Source organism: Anastrepha ludens, chromosome 5 (assembly GCF_028408465.1).
Source record: "Anastrepha ludens isolate Willacy chromosome 5, idAnaLude1.1, whole genome shotgun sequence".
NCBI lineage: Eukaryota > Metazoa > Arthropoda > Insecta > Diptera > Tephritidae > Anastrepha > Anastrepha ludens.
The window spans coordinates 74,400,067-74,421,711 of record NC_071501.1 but is presented as its reverse complement, the minus strand read 5'-3'; the positions used below and the strand labels follow the sequence as shown (position 1 = coordinate 74,421,711).

General features: G+C 36.1%; 1 protein-coding gene across 4 annotated transcripts in view; it reads left to right on the top strand.

Moving 5' to 3' along the window:
- Window positions 1–1,253: 1,253 nt before the first annotated feature.
- LOC128862763 (slowpoke-binding protein) overlaps window positions 1,254–21,645 on the top strand; it is a 208,322-nt gene continuing 187,930 nt past the window's right edge. For all 4 annotated transcript variants that reach the window (XM_054101471.1, XM_054101470.1, XM_054101473.1 and 1 more), the window contains exons 1-2: window positions 1,254–1,329; window positions 2,364–2,653. The gene's annotated coding sequence lies outside the window, so the exon portion shown is untranslated. The remainder of the gene's footprint in view (window positions 1,330–2,363; window positions 2,654–21,645) is intronic.

Genomic DNA, 21,645 nt, shown 5'->3' with positions numbered 1-21,645 from the left:
GTGTGAAATCTCTACTATTCGGCACATTTTAATAAAATTGAAAGAGTTCAAAAAACTTTTACCAAGATGGTACTTAGCTAAAATGGATTCGCCGTTCGCCATCTTACATTGGCGGACGGAAACTCCTTGGCTTACAGTCTTCATAAGATTGGAGAAATTATTTCGCATTCATTTTTGCCTACAACTTAGTAAGTCGAAGAATTCACTTTGAGGAATTATACAGTTGTTTATATATTATTTCAAATATTGAGGCGTAAATTGGGGCATAATCTATGTAATTTTAATTATGCACGCCACAAAGATTTAAATTAAATTTTTACTAAATTTAAATTAAGTTTATTCCCTCTGTTAAATTAGAAATAGATAAGTTTATGCTTATAAATAAATACATTTTAGAATATACAACATTTTGAAACCAGTGTCCTTTTTGAAACTTTAAGATCCTTTAAAAAAAATTAGACGTTCTGTAAAAAACTGAAAACCTTAATTTATTATGAGTAAGCATCAGTTTCGCGCGTATACCGATTCCCTCCTCTACGGCAGCCATAGTTCAATTTAGAAACACGGCGTTATAACGTCTAAACTTCAAGTCTTTTATTGGTATTAGTACGGCAAAGTTTAATTAAATTGTTTTAGTATTCCGATATTTAAATGGCTTTCACTTCATTTAAGCTTCATGAGACGGTTTCCCTAACTACGGTATAGCTTCGTGAACTTCATTGCTCAAACGTCATCAATGTGCGTGGCTTTGTTTGAAAAATTCCTCCATCCCTTTCCATTACTCGTATCAGCATGTGCTAGCATTGGCTCTCTTTGTTTTAGAAAATATACACAAAAAATCACAAACACAACAACAAAAACACCACCAGTCTCAATCAGCTGTGACTGACAACAACGCGTTGCACAAAATGCCCCCGCACCAAAAGGAAAAATCAGCAAAGCTTTCGCCGGTCTATGTGTATATGTGAGTAAAGTCACAGTAAGTGTGGCTGGAAATTGTGGCTGACTCTCCGCGCTGGCTAGAGAGTGCAAGTAAATATCAAATACATGTGTAGAGCAAGAGGTCAGCGGTAAGAGAGGAAGGTGCGTGTCAGTGGAATATAAACTTTATGGATACACTCGCAATGCCACAAAACACACGCACACACATATACGCGCACAATGAAGGCATGTCGGTTTTTCTCGTTATCCAAGAAGGAAATTTTCATTGCAGCCACGCACATATTCCACACAATGAATTCTGCGGCCACGGGGCTCTCAATCATTCAAGTTAGAGTCACAGGGCAAAGTGGACGTGCCGACGGATATGGAATTAGTTTCGTTGAAACGGTACTATGAATCTTACATTACTATAAGTATGGGCATGTTTATAGGAGAAAAATTAATGTAATAGAGCGAAGATTTTGAAAATATACCATGAAATTTAGAGAAAATTAATTGTGGTTTAAGTGAAGAAAAAGTGAATTTTACTATTTTCTCGGAAAATTCAGCTAACGGATTTTGTGAAGCTGTTGTGCAAGGAAGCCTTTTAGCTACCAATTTTGTTTGAGCGAGTGTGTGGCTGTGTATGTGCGCGTGGCAGCACAGCATACAGGCATGTTGTTGAAAACCCAAACGAAGCTTTTACGAGAAGTGAAAGTGAAATACAAATTCACATTTAAAATTTAAAACGAAAAAATACATTGGTTGGAAAACTACTACGGGCACTACCAGAAGCGATATGGGCTGCAAAACCTTAAACAAATGCAGCGTTGATTTATGTGCGCTATAAATATTCGCACGAAAGCGAAACGATAGAGATGAAATAATAAGCAAAGGCAGAAACGTTTAAGAAGAATGCAGCAAAATTAATTTACTCACAGCTGACGAAGAGCATTTTAGTTTTTTTTTTTGTATATTTTATTTTTTATTTTTGCTTTATTTCATTTATACTCACTGTCATTGAACTGGAAAATCATAGAACTGAGCTCGCTCTCTTTCATTGTCGCAATAGCTTTGACAGGAGCAGCAACAACTACAGCAACTAGAGTGGTTGTTGAAGCAGCATTGATGGCGAATAAATAAAATAAAAGAAACAATTCAACGGAAACGTGAGCGCTACAAAAACAAGGACAACAATATTTGCTCTCAACAGGCATTGCGTTTTATTTACCGTTGAAATTTGCCAACATAAAATCAGAAAATCACAAAATCAATCAGCTAAAAGCAAATATTTATACTATACGAGTGCATTGCTATAGAATTGCCAACACATTCGGCGTATAAAAAAAGTTTTTTTTAAATCAATTAGAATATACTTAATGTGTGTGTTTTACCATTTTGATTTAATTTACTTCCTGTTTCTCAATAAATGATTTTTGCAGTTCAGTTACATATAAAAGCACTTAAACAACACTTTAGTGTACCATAAAACTAAATAAACATTACACGTACATAAATTATATCAGCAACATACTCAAGCACATCAATAGCTTCCACGTATACTACATACAGATATGATGCATGTGCCCCAGTGTGAGTGTTAGTGTACCACAACGCCAAGATAATAAGGATAAGCAGAAAAAATTCAACAGAAAGCACACTTGAAAAGTGATTTAAAAATAGAAAATACATAACTCAATTGGAGCAGTAAATGCATGGCTATCGGTTACAGGTGAGTCTAATATTAATGATACCTACAAATGACTATCTATTTTTGTGTGAACTTACAAATACAAACTAATACTTGAGAATAAGTAATTGCCAGTTTTTAGGTCAATTGCCCTAAATTAGTGCTCATACTATTTAATGGATATTTCGTATTTCAGTAAGCCACTTTCAATTGTCTCACTCAATTAGTGAAATTTCTGTCATTGAACTCGTTTTAAGGTTTATTTATCTAAAATAATATGGGCGAAAAAAAATATTTGTTTGTAGCAGAAGTTTCAAAGTATGCACATATGACACGGTAAATACTTATTGTTGTAAGAGACTTTATATGCAGGGTGTTTTGTTACCGACTAGAAAAACTTTAAGGTTTAATTCTATAGTTAATTCGCTCTAAAAGTTATAGGGATCCCATCTTGGGGGTCTCCCTGCAGAGATTACTGAGCATAGTTTCAGCTATTAATAAAAAAAAAACAAATCTGAACGAAGCTGTTTTCATAAAATACCAACAACAAAAAATTGTTTCCCTAAAGTTAAAAAACAAAAATGTATAAAACTGTTGAAAAGAGCAAAGGTATTTCACTTTGAAAATTTCCATACCAAACTTTTCAGCATCGAAAAAATCTGAACCAGGGTGTTTTCCAAAAATTATTATTTACTCTAGCCTACAAATAGACAGATTTTTTAGAAAAATTGTTTAAAAACATTTTTTTTAGGACTGTAACTTTTCCCAAAACACTTAAAAAAACTTTTATGAAAAATGCGAGTGTGTTCCACAAAACTTGTAATAACAACTTGTTTCCCGAAAATTTTTAACATAAAATACATTTTTTTCAAAGTATAGTTTTTTCTTAAAAAGTTAAAAACCAAAATATAAAACCATTAAACAAACCGAAAATATTTCACTTTAAAGACCTCAATACCAAAATTTTCTTCCTTTGAAGAAACCAAGTTACTACACTACAATTTGTTGACTTCCATTGTTAACGCCCTGTAACTCACAAGTGAATGGGACAAACAAAAGCAGGAAAAGAATTGTTTTGTAGAAATATCACCTTGACATTGAGCATAAATCATAAATTGTTTGATCGATACTTTACGACATATCGATCATTACAGCCATCTATCGAGACAATAATGAGTTTATTTTCCCCAAACTAATATTTCACTCATCACTACATCTTTGCACGATAATCAGAATCAGTCCGTGCGCAAGAGAACGACTGCTCTGGGAATTCCAAATACTATTGTGCATGAAATATTGAGGAAAGATCTTAGATTTCCCCTCTTCTAAATGATAATCGTGTGATCACTTGAAACTATATTACAATTTGCGTAAAACTGTCTGCGAGACAATGTGCCAGCGATTTCATGCGGAAAAACTATTCCACTTTCATTTAAATGGAAAGGTACTGCGGATTTCTTCCCTGACAAACTGCTTAACTATTTCGGTGGCATCTCCTGGCCACCCAAGTCGTCCGATCTTCCATTTTTCTATGGTGAAATCTCAAAAGTAAAGTTTATGAAGCAAACCGAGCGACCATCTTAGGGCTAAAATAAAATATCGTCCAAATGGTTAATAGCATGTCGACATCACTTCTCCAGTGAGTGGCGCGGAATACAGAAACCAAGTTGAATTCAACGTAGCGGTCAACGTAATTTTAAAAAATAAAATCCCCACTTGTCTTATTTGTAATATTTATTGGTATACGCTTTAATCAATAGTCATTATTTTTTAATTAATCTTTTAATTCCTAATTCTGCCACCGAAAATCCTGTATGAAATATATTGGCGCTTACACACCTTTTTAAGTGTTTGGCCGAGCTCTCCCTGCTAAAAAGCAATATTCAGCAACATCATATAAGCCCGAAACTACGACACCATGGATATTCGAAAATACACTCGAAGTCTTGTAATTACATACTTGCTGAAGAGCAACTAGAAGCAATTTATTCTATAGTCTTAATGTTTAACATACCATCGATCGCTATTCCTTACACCTTTGTATTGTTTTTTCTCTTACTCATTCAGAAAACTCAACATTTTCAAAATAAAACCAAAAATAACCTGCGGGCAATATTAACTTTCGTGAGAGAATATTAAGAAGCAAAAACAAAACAGAAAATCACATTTGTAAACGCAGATGAGTTGGAGCAATGCGTTCAATGTCCTTTCGTATGCCGCAAGTGCATTTGACTTCATAGTGAAGGACATATAGAATCTCGAAGAACGAAAATGTAAAAGTCGTTAGCTGAACATAAGAGTACAGGGAGTTGTTCCTTATTGTCATGTACTGTTACCATACAGATGCTGAAACATTGCAACATAGTTAAGAACGCTGCTTATTGACGCTTGCTTATGACAGAATATAAAGGAAAGCGATAACTCGGTTTTTCTCTTCTTTTTCATTGTGTTTTGGGGTGTTTATATGTATACTGCTACTGTGGTACATTGTCAATGCTTGAAAATATAATTAATAAAATTGGCAAGTGTGCCAGAATTTTCCTCGATTTTACTTATTCAAAAACTATGTCTGTCTCGTGCTAATACAGGAGTAATAAATGTGGTGGAATTTTTTATATCCTTATTTACTCCGCTCGGCAGTATAGGACCTCAAAAAGACTCTTCCTTTGTTCACGGTTCTGGGCTGTTGTTGTTGCGCCGTCTCATGCGATGTTGGCATCTGCTAGCTCGCGCAACATCGACCTTCTCCATGTAAAGTGTTAGAGACCAGCAATTTTTCACTTCCGTACAATAATACTGACTTCACACATGAACTGAATATTCGCAGTTTAGTGCGCCTGAAGATTTGCAAACTCGCCCATACTGTATGCATTCGTCCGAACGCCGCCTTGCTTTGTTTAGTCTACAGTTGACATTTTCATCTGGTACGCAGTCTGTCGTAATAGTCCAGCCGATGTAGCAGAAGATTTGGACTAATTCCGCCGGGCATCCGTTAACTATTATATGTCTTGCTTTATTGTGGCTGATTCATAGCCTTGGCAATGTTGACCTCTAGTCCGACAGTGCGTCCAAGTCTGACTAGTGACTAGTCTGTCCCCCTTCGCTTGCATGTCAGTGAGTTTGTGAGAGTAAGGATGCAGATGTCATCGGCGAAGTCCAGGGCCTCAAGATGTCTGGTGAAACTCCATACAATGCGTCTTCTGTGCAAGGTCAATTGGTTCATAATATCTTCTAAGACAATGGCGAAGAGAGTGGTAGGGAGAACCTTACGGCTGCGTTAGTGGTGAATGGGTCGCTGATGTTGCCGGTGTGAAGCACTGCCAGTTCGCAGTTCTCGTAAAGGACTTTGATGAGGTGGATACTCGTAGTGCTACTCAACGCCAGCCATACTCAGTCTCGTTTGATTGTGCGATGCGCTAAACTGTAAAACCAGGCGCAAAGCACTGGAGGCTGTACAACGAACAGCGGCACTCAGAGTTGCTTCAGCCTACCGCACTGTCTCAGGCGCAGCAGCTTTGAGGAGATACCTGTCGACCTCATGGCCTGGGAACGACTAGATGCGTGGGATTCTAGGAAAAAACACGCCACCACTAATGCCGCGGGACACTGAATCGAAGCTGTGGGGACCTTTCAGAGAAGGAGACTGTAGAGCATTTTCTCTGTAAATGTCCGGGTTTGGCAGCTAGACGACTAAGGTCACTGGGAGCTGCTTTCTTCGACAGCCTGGGGCAGTGCGCCAACCTAAATCCAATCAATTAACAGCTCTGGCTGGCTGTAGATTTATGCCTGTTGGAGGTCTCATAATGGTATCAAAACGGCGCTTTAATGCTACTTGAGGAGTGCCGGGTGATGGACGGCAAAGCTGATACCTACAATAGGTAAATGGGTTCAAAGGAACTTCAAGGAAGTGGGCTATTTCATGACTCAGATCCTCTCGGGTCACGAATACTTCCGGAAATACATATACCACGTGGGTAAGGAAAATTGACCCCAGGTGTATATACTGCGAAGCGTCGAGCGATAACGCGAGCACGCTTTTTAGTTCTGACAGATGGCTCGCAGGAAGAGATGCTCTGAGGGAGCAGATTAGCGACATCGCACCGACCAACGTGATCGGCAAGATGCTTGAACGCGAAGATAACTGGATGCGGTTAAAAGAATGCATTGAAGGCGTTTTACGAAGAAAAAAACGACCTCGACGCAGTACAAAAAAGCGAAGTCTCATAGATAGGGACACAAGAAGACAAGCCTATAACATGAAAGCTGGTTACAAATATGGTGGACCCAAACGTGGGTGAATAGAATTGGTCCTTTATGGCCTATATGCCGTTCTGGGCCCTCCCGAAGTAATGCAGAAAGTAGTCCCGGGAAGAGTGTTAAGGGTTAAAAGGATAGAAGCTATTGTTTTGTAAGTGCCCAGGCATTTTAAACCCTATCTCACCCACCAAAAAAATAAAAAAAAACGAATGGTTCTACTATGATGCGAAGAGTGTTGGCCCGCTCTAAAATAATTAATCATTCTGTCAAAAAGAAATTATTGTACTTTGAGTCCTGAAAAGGCTGGCTCTGCATTTATTGCTAATATGAGCATATATGTATATGTTATTATACAAATTATATTAACTCATCACAAGTAATTTATCGATAATGCGGAATGACACTGCGCGCACACATTCTTTACATAACTTAAATGCACATGAACTTGCAGCTGCCTACAATAATTGTTGTCATTTTTGCCCAACACTCATCACTTCCACTACCCACAACCATCACGCACTGCTTCACCCTTTTCATCCAACCGAATTGCGTAACCAAATTTCTGCTATGCGTGTATATTTTTAGGACAAGGACACTTAACTGACAACAAATGATAAGTTTTAAGGACGAAATTCGTAAAATCTGGCGCGTAAGCAATGCAAGCAATGCTACCTTTGGAATTCCAAGCTGCTTACGCGTTTGCTACTAATTAATGCGCAAACATACCTTCTACTGTATTTGTGCGAGTATTATGTACATATATGTGAACATATATGTACATATCTACGCGTAAGTGCCTAAAATTGTCTGTCATTCCGTGCGTAATTACAAGTATTTTGTGGGAGTTGGCAGTAGTCAAACGCAGTACTTGTCAAGCATAGGCGAATATACAAGTGAAAGTACATTTAAATAAAAGCCTACAAATTCATACAAATAACATAACACGTTGCATCGCGTATTCGTCATTTATTCTCTTAGTCACACTACCACCACTGTTTTGAAAACATTCACCGGAAATATCCCTTAACATAGTATGTTAGAATCTGGCTGTTAAATAAAACTGTCGACTAGTTGTTGGTAGTTGCATAGTGCGGCGATGCTCAGTCAACCATGCTGCACACAGATGACTGTTACTACTACGCATTGGTGCATTAAGTGAGCACATAACATTACTGTTCACATTATTACATGTACTTCTACATACATATATATGTATATTCTCTTTGTATTGTAGCAATTGTTAATTTGTGATGAACCAGCAATGCGGCGTGTTTAACTTAGGGAGAGTGGGGAAATCGAGGATTGAGTGATTGTTGGTGTAGCTCTTGTATCGAATAGTCCCTCGAGTGCTTTTGATCGGGATGACAACGTTTAGGGAGAGTAGGGGAATCGAAAATTGAGGGAGTGAACCCTACCAGAGCTTCTGTGTATGCTCATTTACAGGTTTATTTATTTGATAGCCCGTAAGGTTTGTTAGCGCACACTAGTGCGTTTATTGTGCCTTGTGTCTCTTCTAATGAGTCTTACTCACAAGGTAGAGCGTAATGCGATGCATTGGTGCATTATTGTATATTCGGAATAAGCTGTTTATGTAATTAGCCTTTGGGGCAGTTTTTATAATGAATGTTGCTCTTATTGGGAAGAGCGAAGGTAATGTTTTGCTCTTGGTGAATAATATAACTGTATACAAATATTAATCTAATTGAAAGTACTCATTTTTTGTATTTTATACAAACTGTCGAAATAGTATATTTAAACAAAAGCAATGTGTTACTACTTCTAGTGAAGAGTGCTTTAGTTCGCTGTGTGCTATATTCTTTTTTAAGCATGCTCAGCCGAATTTCTGTTTTTTGTTTGCAAGCGCTCTCAACATCGATATCTCGACGTTCTCAACAATTAAGCATTCATGAAGCGTCAGTTTGATTTGGCAAGTTCTACCTGCATTTGAATTTGAAATTTGAAAGGTCGACCCAAGAAGTAGAGAGATTTGGTAACTTGTCAAACACTCAGGCTAAGAAGCCCTTTATATTCGAAGCTCTGGAAATTGAAAGGGAATATAGTCAAGGAGGAAAGAAGAGAAGTAACAAAAGGATAGGATAGTATAGAATAGACGTAGTTGGACCTGTGAGTATATTCCAGATTCTTTGATAAATCTGAAAATATCCTCTAGTTTGAGAGAACAAACTTTACTTGTTCTCATTACATCGGAATCTAAAATTCGTAGCCTTGCTCTAGCAAATGTGGGACACTCACAGAGAAAGTGATCAGTGCTATCCGCCTCCTGAAAGCAAGACCGGCACATTGGGTCCTCAATGATTCCAATGGGGTTCATATGCTGACCCCATGGATTGTGTGTTATTACAGATAATACCGACCATCAACCGAACGTCTTTTCTACCAAGTTTTAGAAGAAAGTCCGAGAGTTTTCTGTTCGGGCTTGTCACAAAATATTTTGCAGTTCTGCAGCGTTCTAGACCGGACCATCGCTCTTTATGTAAATTTCATACATAATCGCTGATACATTTCTTGATTCCTGTAGAACTGATTCCGATTATTAGTTCTGACCCCTGCGATGGAGCCGCTGATCCACAGTTGATCAATTCATCGGCAATTTCGTTCCCTTGAATCCCCGCAGTGTCCTGGTGGGCATTTAAATGATATCATTTTTCACATATAATTGTTAAGAGCCGTATTTTGGGCAAAAGTAGGGAAACCTGAAAGAAGCGAAACCGATATCAAGAACTAAGCTCATGCGGAGTTTAGCAATTTGCTTACAGGATCTTTTGAGTTCGACTTTCCTTTTAAAAAACGATTACGGCGGCATTTGTTTTGAGAGTAGATAATCTGCAACTTACTAAAATGAGCTCGATTTTTTCATATAAAAATCACTACGAAAATGGTAGATTAGAGAAAATTATAATAAGTTTGATCAAATGGTGTATATGGATGGACAAAGCATTACATTGTACGTAGTAGTAGACTAAATAAAAGACTAAAGAGTACGAAAGAGGAGAGTAATGAAAATTATCATAAGACAATTAGATAACCGCTTAACGTCAACGAATTGCACTTTCTCGATAAGTTAATGACATTGATTTTTTTTTTGCCATATGAATTTTCAACAAGACGGTACGACATGCCACCGAAAGCCAACAGGCAAAGCAATTTATTGCAAATGAAATTCACGGGAAGAATAATTTTGCTATACTCTACACCTATTTGGCCACCAAGAAGTTCGATTTAACACCCATGAACTATTTTTTGTGGAGACATCTCAAGGATATGTCTTGTACTACCAACTCAGAAACAAATGAGTCTTTGCAAAATAATATTCAGCATGTAATCGCTTAGATGGAGTCCCAATTATGTCTAATATCAACGAAAAATTCATGAAAAAAATCGATGTCAGTAGGTGTGAATGCGGGGGATATTTTGAGATAATCGTTTATCATGTATAATTTGTAGACCCTGCCATATATTAAAAAAAATCGAATTAATTCTTGTTCAGAATCTAATTCATTTTTAATTTGAATTTAAAAACGAGTCTCGAACTTGAAAGACCTTGTATATAATACTATCGTTAAGTGGTTTTCCCAATTTTTGATGCCATTAAAATATTTTCGGCCAAAATTTGCTAGAAGTGTAGTGCATACCAAGCATACCCATGCATACTCATACTCATACTCTTCAGCATACTTACCCTCCCTCATATTCATACATAAATATATTTATATCTATGTGCATATGTATATGTACATACATGCGTAAATAGAGCTTCATGAGAACTTACACTGGCAGCTGAAATCAACTCAAGTAAAAGTCAAATACTACTCAAATGAATTTCTACCAGCCCATATCTTGGCGTCATTAAAGGAGTCATCGTAAAATTGTATGAGCGCACATTTATTTTTATTTGTAAATAGCAAAGCGTAGTAAGTGGGAGTAACGGTATAAATGGAAAATAAGTAGTTTGAAGAATAAACACAAAAACTTCTGAAGAAGGAAATGGAAATGATGAAATAAGATTCACTGGCACGTTAACCAAAATAGCTGATCAACTATTCAAAGGCTAAGATAAAATATTAAACAGTGCGCTTTTGCTCACTATGTATCAGGATACTTACTTTACTGCTCAAAGAAGTAGAATTATAATAATAGTTAGTGCTATGATAGCGAAGAAGGAGTAAGGACTTATTTCGGTGATCTCATATGAACTGGAAATATCGTTGACAAGCTCCGGATATTTTCACATGGTTTAAAAATTGTTGCAAAAATAATTATGTATTTACACGAATGTTCCCATGGTTGAAAATTTGTTAGTGAAGTGAGTATAAAATTCCGATGGTTTCAAATGAACACCCAAATTTTTCTCATGCCTTAAAAATTGTTGTAAAAGTATATTTTACACGAATGTTTACGTGGTGAAAAATTTCTTGGTGGGCGTGTGTGGTTTTTTACTGGTCGTTCTATGCCGAGATGTTTACTCATTCTATTCATTACCAGCTTATACCTCGTTGTTTTCGCTCTTCACTGAACCTAAGCTCTTCTTTGAAGTGCTACTAGTTTCGAGCTTTCAGCCAGGAATCCATATTACTCGATTGTGATTATGCGCTTTTAATATTATATATGTAACGGGAGATTTTTTAGCTATTATTTTTTTAAAAAGTTTAATCAACCCATTGAAGCGGCTATTCGAGCTATTTTGACTAAATTTAGAAACAAATTTACATTATTGGACATCAAACCACCAACACGCTCACGTAGAGTACGAACTGAAGAAAATATCGCAGCTGTATCGGTAAGTGTTAATGATGACCATCAATTATCGATTCGTCGCCGTTCGCAGCAATTGGGCCTCTGTTACTCAACAACGTGGAGAATTTTGCGACAGGATTTAGGTGTGAAGCCTTTCAAAATAAAGCTGGTGCAAGAATTGAAGCCGAACGAAATTCCGCAAAGCAGAATTTTTGGTTAATGGGCTCTTGGAAAGTTGGCCGAAGATCCACTCTTTTATCGAAAAATTGTGTTCAGCTACGAAGCTCATTTTTGGATCAATGGGTATGCAAATAAGCAGAATTGGCGATTTTGGAGTGAAGGTCAGCCAGAAGAATTGCAAGAGCTACCAATGTATCCAGAAAAGTTCACAGTTTGGTGCGGCTTATGGGCTGGAGGTATCTTTGGACCGTACTTCTTCTAAGATGCTGCGAATCGTAACGTAACTGTGAATGGTGAGCGCTACCGTGAAATGATTTCCAACTTTTTTTTTGCCCAAAATGCAAGAGCTTAACTTGCATGACATGTGGTTTCAGAAGACGGTGCCACATGCCACACAGCACGAGTAACAATGGACTTGTTGAGAGGCGAGTTCGGTGAACATTTTATTTCACGTTCGGGACCTGTCAATTAGCCCCCCAAATCGTGCGATATAACGCCTTTAGATTATTTTTTGTGGGGCTATGTTAAAGCTCATGTCTATTCAGACAAGCCTGCTTCAATTAACGCATTAGAAGACAACACTAAAGCATTTATATGTGAGATACCGGCCGAAACATTGGAAAAAGTATGCCAAAATTGAACTAAGCGGATGGATCATTTGAAGCGCAGTCGCGGTCAACATTTGCATGAAATAATCTTCAAACATTAAATTATAAGGACTATACTATCGATTTAAATAAAAATTTAATGCATTTTTCTGAATTTTACATGTGTTTTTTTGAAAAACTTTCCTGTAGATGTTAAAAAATTACCCTTTAGTATCGTTATAGCCTCAAGAACTATTGATGACTTGACGGCAAAGAATGACAAGGCCTGAAGTGAATACTGTTTGTTGTCATTTCCGCGAATTTAATTTTTTAATTCTTAATTTTCAAAGTTATTTTAAGTAAGTGTTTTAATTCTATATTTTTTTAAGTTAATTTTTAATATTATAATATGTACATTGAAGTAAACTGAAATAATATAAATGACTAGCGTACCCTCGCCCGCTTCGCTAGACGATAAATTCAATGATTTGCTGAAAGAGAATAAAATTAATACGAAACAAAGCAAATTCTTTGATACAATTTCATTCGAACTTTATTGTAACACTTTTTGGTAGACAACGTTTTTGGTTTTTTCATCTTTCGCGTGAATAATGACGATGGTTTGCCAACTCGTGAGCAAGCTACATACAATTGTCCATGAGAAAAAATTGGGTATTCTAAATTAATACCGCACATTTGTAGAGACTGTCCTTGCGCCTTATTAAATCTCATAGCGAAGGCAAGGCGAATAGGGAACTGCAAACGTTTAAAATCGAATGGTAAATCCGCCGGAATCAGTGGAATTCAGGGTATCAAAATGTCTTCTCCTTTGTACTTCCCTTTCAAAATTGTTGCTTCGATAACGTTACCCATTAGCTTCTTCACAGCGAGTCTGGTACAGTTGCAAAGTCGGGGCACATTACTATTGCGCAGCATAATAATCGGTGCTCCAATTTTTAATCGTAAATTATGAGGTGGTAAGCCTGGCAAATCGAGTGAGTTTAAGAATTCAGTTGGATAATTTACGACCTCATCTTGATCAGTAATAGTGTCCATTGACTTATACGCAACTATGTCACCAGGTATTTGATCTAAAATAGCTGAATTTATAAAATTTATAAAATTGCTTCTTCGCTGAGTCAATCATGGTTTTTGTAATGTTGAACTATGTTTAGAAATACACTCTGTATCAATGCCTCTTTAGACTGTGCAAAAGTGCAGAAATTGTTAGGCAATGTTATCATTCCTGTTGTTTTTGAAAAAAGGTTTATTTTTTTGGTTAAAAAGTGTTTTTTGAAGTTTTGAAAAACACTTCGCTCTAACAAATTTCTTCTCAGTTAATTGCTGAAAATTAAATATTTTGAAAAAACTATTTTTTTTTAATTTAACGTTTTTGAGAAAATTTTGTTCTTGAAAAAATTTCATACTTTTGTAAAAGTTTAAACTGATTTGTTAAAAAAGATTTTTTTCCGCTTTGAAAAACACCCCCTCGAAAAAATTTATTCTCTATTAATAGTGGAATATGAAATGCTTTGAAAACACCATTTTTTTTTTTAATTTTTTTTGGTTTTCAGAAAAATTTGTTTTGAAAAAATTTCATACCCTTGGAAAAGTTTTATTTTATTTTATTTGTTTAAAATGTTTGAATTTTTTTTTTTTTGTAATTTTAGAAAAACACCTCTTCGAAGAAATTTCTTTTAATATATCTTTTTGAGGAAAATTTGGTTTTGAAAAAATTTCATGCTTTCGAAATTTTTTTATTTTACTTTATTTCTTCAAAATTTTTGAAAACAATTTTTTTATAATTTTCGAAAAACACCCCTTTGAAAAAATGTTTTCTATGTGTCATAGTGGTATTCCATTAACTTTTAGGATTATAGTCAAATACTTACAAATATCTACGCTTTCACAAATAGCAACAATAAACAAATTTGCTCAAAACCAAAAAATTTACTTTTTTTCTAAAAAAATTCTAAACAAACAACGTAAAAAAATTTAGAATTTTGTGTTCACGAAAAAACAGTATTGTTTTTATTGTATTAACTGAAAACCAAAATGTTGCAAAAAATCAAAACAAAACTAAATTATTTTTTTGTGTTCATTTGGTCCATATGTTCCATAAAAAGTTGATATGGTAAATAATATGCAGGGTCTGATACACGCAAATTTCCATTGACCATTATGGTGACAAAATTATCGATCACCAATTCCAACAGGATTTCAAAATTAGAGTTGGAATGAGTTGTTGTGTGGTATACTTCTGAAAAAATGAGAAATAAACAAAATAAATCTAAAAATTCGAATTCTAACTTTATCTTGTGCATGTTCTTATTACCTTTGAATTTTTCCAATGAAGCACCATTCATTTTAAATTTTCCAAGAATTTTTTTTTATCATTTCGCGTTTCTTTCCTTTTTCATTCGATTCCAACATTTGTTCATAGCCGAAAACATCGTTTGCAAACGCATTCATTTCCATATAGAATTGGTCAAAGAAAGCATTGCTCAATTGAATTGAAACATTATTTTCATAAATACTTAGGACCTTAACTAATGCACCTTGGTACATACCTAACGCAGATATTCATCGCGACCTTGACATCGATACTATTGATGAAACAATACAAAGCGCTAGCAGAAGACACATAAATAGACTATTAACGTATACAAATCCTATGATGAGAAGACTACCAATTAAAGAAAAATCTACCCAAAGTCGGCTTAACCGTTAAACACCAACAGATCTTGCAAAATCCTTGTAATCAATTGTCAACTTATCGTATATGTCATTGTTTGTTAACCACTTGTTTTTAAATAATATGTATATATTTCTTCTAAATGAGCTTGGGGGCATTGGCCCTTCAATATCACTCTCATTCCATCTTTTTGTAAATCAAATTACTTATTGTCTAACGACAGGTGTAATATTTTATGGAAGAAAGAAAAAAAAAAAAAAATGTTTCATTGGAATCATTTGAAATTTCTGTATACAATAACGAAAAATTCAAAAAAAGTTGTACACATAAAATGAATGTCGATTCGAAACTTACTTTAATCTAAGAATCGAGCAAGTTTTGTTTTGTACAATATTTTGATTTTTTCTTTTTTTATATGAAGAAAATATTTAAAAGAAGTTTTTTTTTGCTAAAAACCTTCCCCTAGTGGATCCCTATAATATGAAAAAAGAACGAATAAAATTGGCCTCGTATCCGCCCAAAAAAATGCGTACAAACGAACATCATTTCATTTTTATATATATAGATAGATAGATAGATAGATAAGCTTATAGCAGCCTTTGAAGGAAATTAATAGAGGCTCATATATGATACGCATATTATTTTTAGCACAAACATCTTTAAGGTATCTATAAATACATTAACGTACAAATATAATCTAACAAAAACCTCCCTGATTGCAGATATGAAAATTGTGCACCATGCAAAATATATACGTGTCATACCAATCTGGCATTAATATATATGTATGTATTTCAATATAAGTATACTTCAATATATATTTTTATATACCGTCATAGCTGGCATATCAACAGCACTACCATCGCCTGCACTGCACCCTCTAAGAAAACAAAAGCCAGCTAAGAAAGCACGCACACCCCAGATGGATACGCATGCAATGTTCAACTATATACATACTTTTGTGTCAGATAGAGAATATTTAGCGCATATGACTTGGCATATTGTCAATCACTTTAGCCTAAAGATATGCTAATTCGTATGTCAACAAATGGGCATAAACTTGCGCCAACCATCAGTAATCTCACTCTCATGTGAAATGCAAATTTCCATTACATCAAATACAGGCACTTAAGCAGTGATAGGTCCGAGTTAATTCGTTAAAATGACCTTGACTTTTAAATGAGCAGGAAGTGGAAGCAAATACACATATATTGAAAAGAAAATGAGAATTTAAATGTAAATAGTTGTACACAGTTATGTAGATTAGAGCTAAGTAATTTGTTCCGCATAAAATTTACTAAAGGCGCAGGAAGCGTTTAGTGATATCGATTTAAGCATAAATTATCAGAAAATATGGCAAATATTTCAGTTTAAATGAGGGGGAAGAAGTAGAATGAGGCGAAATTCTTTTAAAGCAAATGTTTTCAGGCCCAATTAGTGGTGCCATCACTTTGCCATTCTTATTCTCTTTAAGAACCAGATGGACCTATTGCACCCCCTGTCTGTTTTCAGAGTGGAATGAGGGTATTTGTTGTCTTAAAACTGAACTTTTATAAATGCTAATTTAAGTTAATTCTTTAATTTTTAATTTTTTAAGTTAATTGTAGTTAATTTTTTATTAAAAAAAAACGGAGCCACAAAATACAGTGTAACCTCTCCTAGCGGGCACCTCTAATACCCAGACATCTCTTGAGCAGACATTTTTTCTCTACCAAGCCTTATGAATCGGAAGAATTTACGCTCTTTTGAGTGGACACCTCTCTTGAGAGGACAATACTGACTGACGGTGGGTGTCCGCTGAAGGAAGAATGCACTATATTGGGTCACTTTTTTACAGCGAATTCATGGTGAAAAGATTTTTAGAGGTGTACTACCTAGCAGACCATTATTCGGCTCTGAGCGAATTTAACAGATATGCCGACGTCATTTGTTTTGTGTTTCACCAAGCTAAAGTTAATATTTGTGAAATACAAAGCGAATGACGTAGAATTCAAAGTACCTCTCAAAAAAATACCTAACGAGAAAACCTAATTTGTTCTCAAGTTATATATATATAATTAGCGCGTACACCCTTATTGGGTGTTTGGCCGAGCTCCTCCTCCTTATTTGTGGTGTGCGTCTTGGTGTTGTTCCACAAATGGAGGGACCTACAGTTTTAAGCCGACTCCGAACGGCAGATATTTTTATATTTTTATGAGGAGCTTTTTCATGGCAGAAATACACTCGGAGGTTTGCCATTGCCTGCCGAGGGGCGACCGCTATTAGAAAAATGTTTTTCTTAATTTTGATGTTTCACCGAGTTTCTCAAGTTGGTCTAAACTATTTAGAAAAAACTCGTTTAAAACTACATTTGCCATTAGTTTTTTCTTCAAGTGTCTATAGTAAATTAAATGGCGCATATTTTTTTGAAACTCTTTAACCCAAGATTCCTTGCATATATTAGTGATTTTCATACTTATTTTAAAAAGTTATAAAAGTATTACATTTTTGGTGTATGTTTTTTACTTTTTTGAAATCTTTTAGGAGATTTAGAAGCTTTGGAATAGGAACAAAATACGAACACGTCCTTCTTCCAAAATTTTACGAAAACAAAATTTCTTTTAGCCGTCTCATTTTTATGTTATCAAGATTGTCGAACTCCTTAACCAAGCTTAATTTTATCAAAATACATATATATTGTATGTACATATGTATATAATCTGTTTACTTCCTTCTATGCTAGAAGACTTTATCTACTTAGGCCTACTTTCTGCTTCTTACCTCTTTCCTGTGCTTTCTACTTTTCTTGCCCTATCTTTTCTTTTAGCTTCTAACTTTAAGCCTATTGTGCACTAACGCATTGTCCTGCCGTAGTAATTAGCATATTAATTGCATGCATTTAGAATGAAAAATGTGTTTGAGATATTTACGTAAACGTGGCAGTTCATAGGTATATCTTATATGTATGTATGTGTGCGTTGTCTACGCGTACACATGTATCCTCATGGTCCTGGCAATATTAGGTAAACATTTTTAATTGGGAAAGGCTACTTTTTGTTTATGTTTATGTTTTAATAGTTTAAGAAAACGATGAAATGAAAGAAATTTATTGCAATACTAACGAGGCCCATGACTACAAATTAATTTTCTACACTCATAAGTCCTTCCTGCTAATAGTAATGGAATATGATAAAAATTTAAAACATATGAACACAAAAAACAACAAATTTATCTTTGTGCATATTTGGCATTCATTTAAACCGAAATGCGTGCTTTGATTTTTTGCTTTCATTTAGTTGCACGAAAATTCAAATGATTTTATGCGTGAAACTAAACTGAAATTTTACACTCTTTTCCTATTAAATTGAAATTCTACAAGACATCAAGTAAACTATAAAAATGCCAAGAAAAAGTGCAAGTTTTTTTTCCTTTCAAAACTGACACAACTTCGATATGGATGATACAGTAATCTTATTTTCTACATAACAAGTAAACCCTTACAACGTAAGGTGCTTAACGTGTTCTTGTTTGCATTACTTATTCACCAAAGGTATTAAAAGATGGGACAGGAAATGGAAGATGAGTTGTACATTTTTGCTGAAGGACCACCCATTCGAGCTCTTGGAGTGCGGTTTTAAGGACTTGTGCACGATGCAGCCTGGCGATGTCGTGAAGGAGTATGGCAAATGGGCAAAAACCAGATCTTTGCAAACGCTATTCGACAAGAGATTCTGGACTTGACACTTACAACTAATCACTCACTTAATATGATCAACAACTAGAGAGTCTCCGATGAGGACTCAAAATCTGATCATAAACATATTATTATTAAAATCAAAGGACTAGTTAAGAGGGTAATGCTGTACAGAAATCCGGAGGCTACTAACTGGAGAAAATACTCAGAGAGAATCCAAACTAACCAAAAGCATGCTTCCTATAAAATCGGCAGAGGAATTGGATGCATCAGTTGTAAACCTGACTGACTCCATCATATCCTCATATCATGAAAGTAGTCCACTCAAGACAAAAACGTCAACAAAGGGAATTCCTTGGTGGAACAGAGAACTTGCAAATTTGCGTCAACTAGCCAGATCGAAGTTCAACGATGCAAAGAAATATCAACCATGGTATGAATATAGGAAAGCCCTTAGGAAATCAAAAAAGGACTCATGAAAATAGTTCTGAGTCTGTCCGATCGGCACACTAAAGGCACCGGATGGTGCAGTTTTGACGGAATACTAGAGTTCCTTCTCAAAACTTACTTTCCTGACTGTAGGCTTAACGCAACCTGTGACACTGATCAAGGAGTGCTAGCGCAAACTCTGTACAGGTCAAATAGTCCTACTATCTACAGAATAGTAAACTACGAAAGGGTAGAGTGCGCAATCAGCTCGTTCAAACCCTATAAATCACACGACCAGATAGTATTTTTCCAGCCCTTCTCTTCAAGGGCACTGTGAAATTAATACAAATTCTGGTACAATAATTCAGATCAAGTGTTATCTTGGGTTATGTCCCTAAGACTTGGCGGGGGGTCAAGATATTATTACTACCAAAGGGAGGCAATAAACTTCCTGAATCTTCGGAATCCTATAGGCCAATCAGTCTTATGTCTTTCATGTTGAAAACCATCGGAAAGTTATTGGCCTATTACCTGTTATAATCCCACTCCATAAACTGCAATTTGCATATCAAAAAGGGAGACACACAGTTACAGCACCACACACACACTTGCTCGCGATATAGAAAAGGACATTGACCTAAAGGAAATAGCCTTAAGTGCTTTTATAGACATTAAGGGTGCATTTGATAACGTGAACTTTCAAGCAATAGAACTGGCACTCTTCAATAGGGGAGCCGATTCAGCAATTATTAAATGGGTAAGAAACATGCTAAACCAAAGATATTCACAGCCTTGCTGTGGTAAGTTACCCTAAGTGTTACCGCCTACTATCGCCATTGCTCTGGTATATCCTGGCTGACGATTTGGTACAAACCCTTAACAATAAAGGAACACACTTCAATGCAGTAATAAAAAAGGCAACGAAAAACCTTTGGACAACAAAACAACTCTTGGGTAAATCCTGGGCTCTAAACCCTAAAATGACCTTCTGGATCTACATCCAAATGGTAAGACCTATTGTACTATCATATATGTGGTTTTGGTATGGTGGGTTAAAACAAATCAAACTACTGCTATATCCAAACTGTGTAAACTAAAAAGGCTGGCATGCTTAAGCATAACAGGGGCCATGAGAACTACCCCACCACTACATTTGTATTGCTATACAAGAGCAAGCTGCTATGCAAGTACTCTCTTTTCATATGAAACAAAAACTTAAACCAGGAGATCTTTCTGGGCACCTCCATCTCTTGAAGAGGGTTCAAAATGAAGTATGCATAACCCAGGCGAATGACCACACGGAATCCGTACTCAATTTTATAAAAAGGTACAAGGTTATCTTCCCGTCTCGGGAAGAGTGGAACACTAACCCAACATTGATAAATGATGACTCACAAAAATGGTACACAGATGGTTCCAAAACGCTTCAAGGAGTAGGAGCAGGAATAATAGAGCACACAAATACCTAACACTAAGTACAGATACCACAATTTTCCATGCGGAGCTCTTCGCCATAGTGGAAACAGTGGAAAACATATCCAAAAGAGGATTCGAGAAAGTAAAAATTAAAATAATTTCGGACAGCTAATCGGTTCTCAAAGCCTTGAATAGCTTCACATTTAAGTCAAAAGTCCTAATAGAGTGTAACAACGCACTCAACAAACTGGCCACTCATAATCAGATCTCACTGATTTGGATACCATAAAAAGGGCCTCAGATTACTTTATGGAGCACTTACAGATCACTTGCCCGTAATAAACACTCTAACATAAGAGGGTTATCTAGTACAAGATCATGCAGGTTCTGCTGTGATGAAGAGGAGTCTATGGAATACTTAATCACCAATTGTGAGGCATTAGGCCACAGGAGGCACAGAATCCTGGGCTCTTGCCTACTAGAGAAGAAAGACCTACATACCCCAGTCGAATAGTTTCATTCACACGGTGTAGCCGGGCAATCTAGAGCATCCTGTTGACCGTGGCATTCTTTTCGAGCATTTTTCAGTAGACCCTGCCCTTCCAGCCACACCAAACACATATCATGATCTTCTCTGGATGAAGATCCGGCTTGCGGTACAAAAGGCGTTGTTTATGACCGCGTGTTGCTGAATGGCGGGCGAGATGCTGAAAAGCAATTTGAGGCGGCTTTCTTTGTTTTTTTCGTTGAGCTCATAAGGCACCCAAGCTCCCAATTCTTCGGTAAATCCCATTGAATGAAGTGAATGAGAATCGTTTTAGGATCGCAGTTCATTTCTTCCGCTACTTGACGATTGGTTTGACAACCTTTCTCTTTCAAAAGAGATTTGAGACGTTCTCCATCGATTTCAGAAGGCCTTCCGCTGCGGGACGTGTCATCACCATTTTTAAAATTTGCAAACCATTTCCGAGCTGTAGACTCGTCTATGACACCTTCTTCATAAACATTGCAAATATTCCGGCCGGCTGAAGCAGCTTTTTGA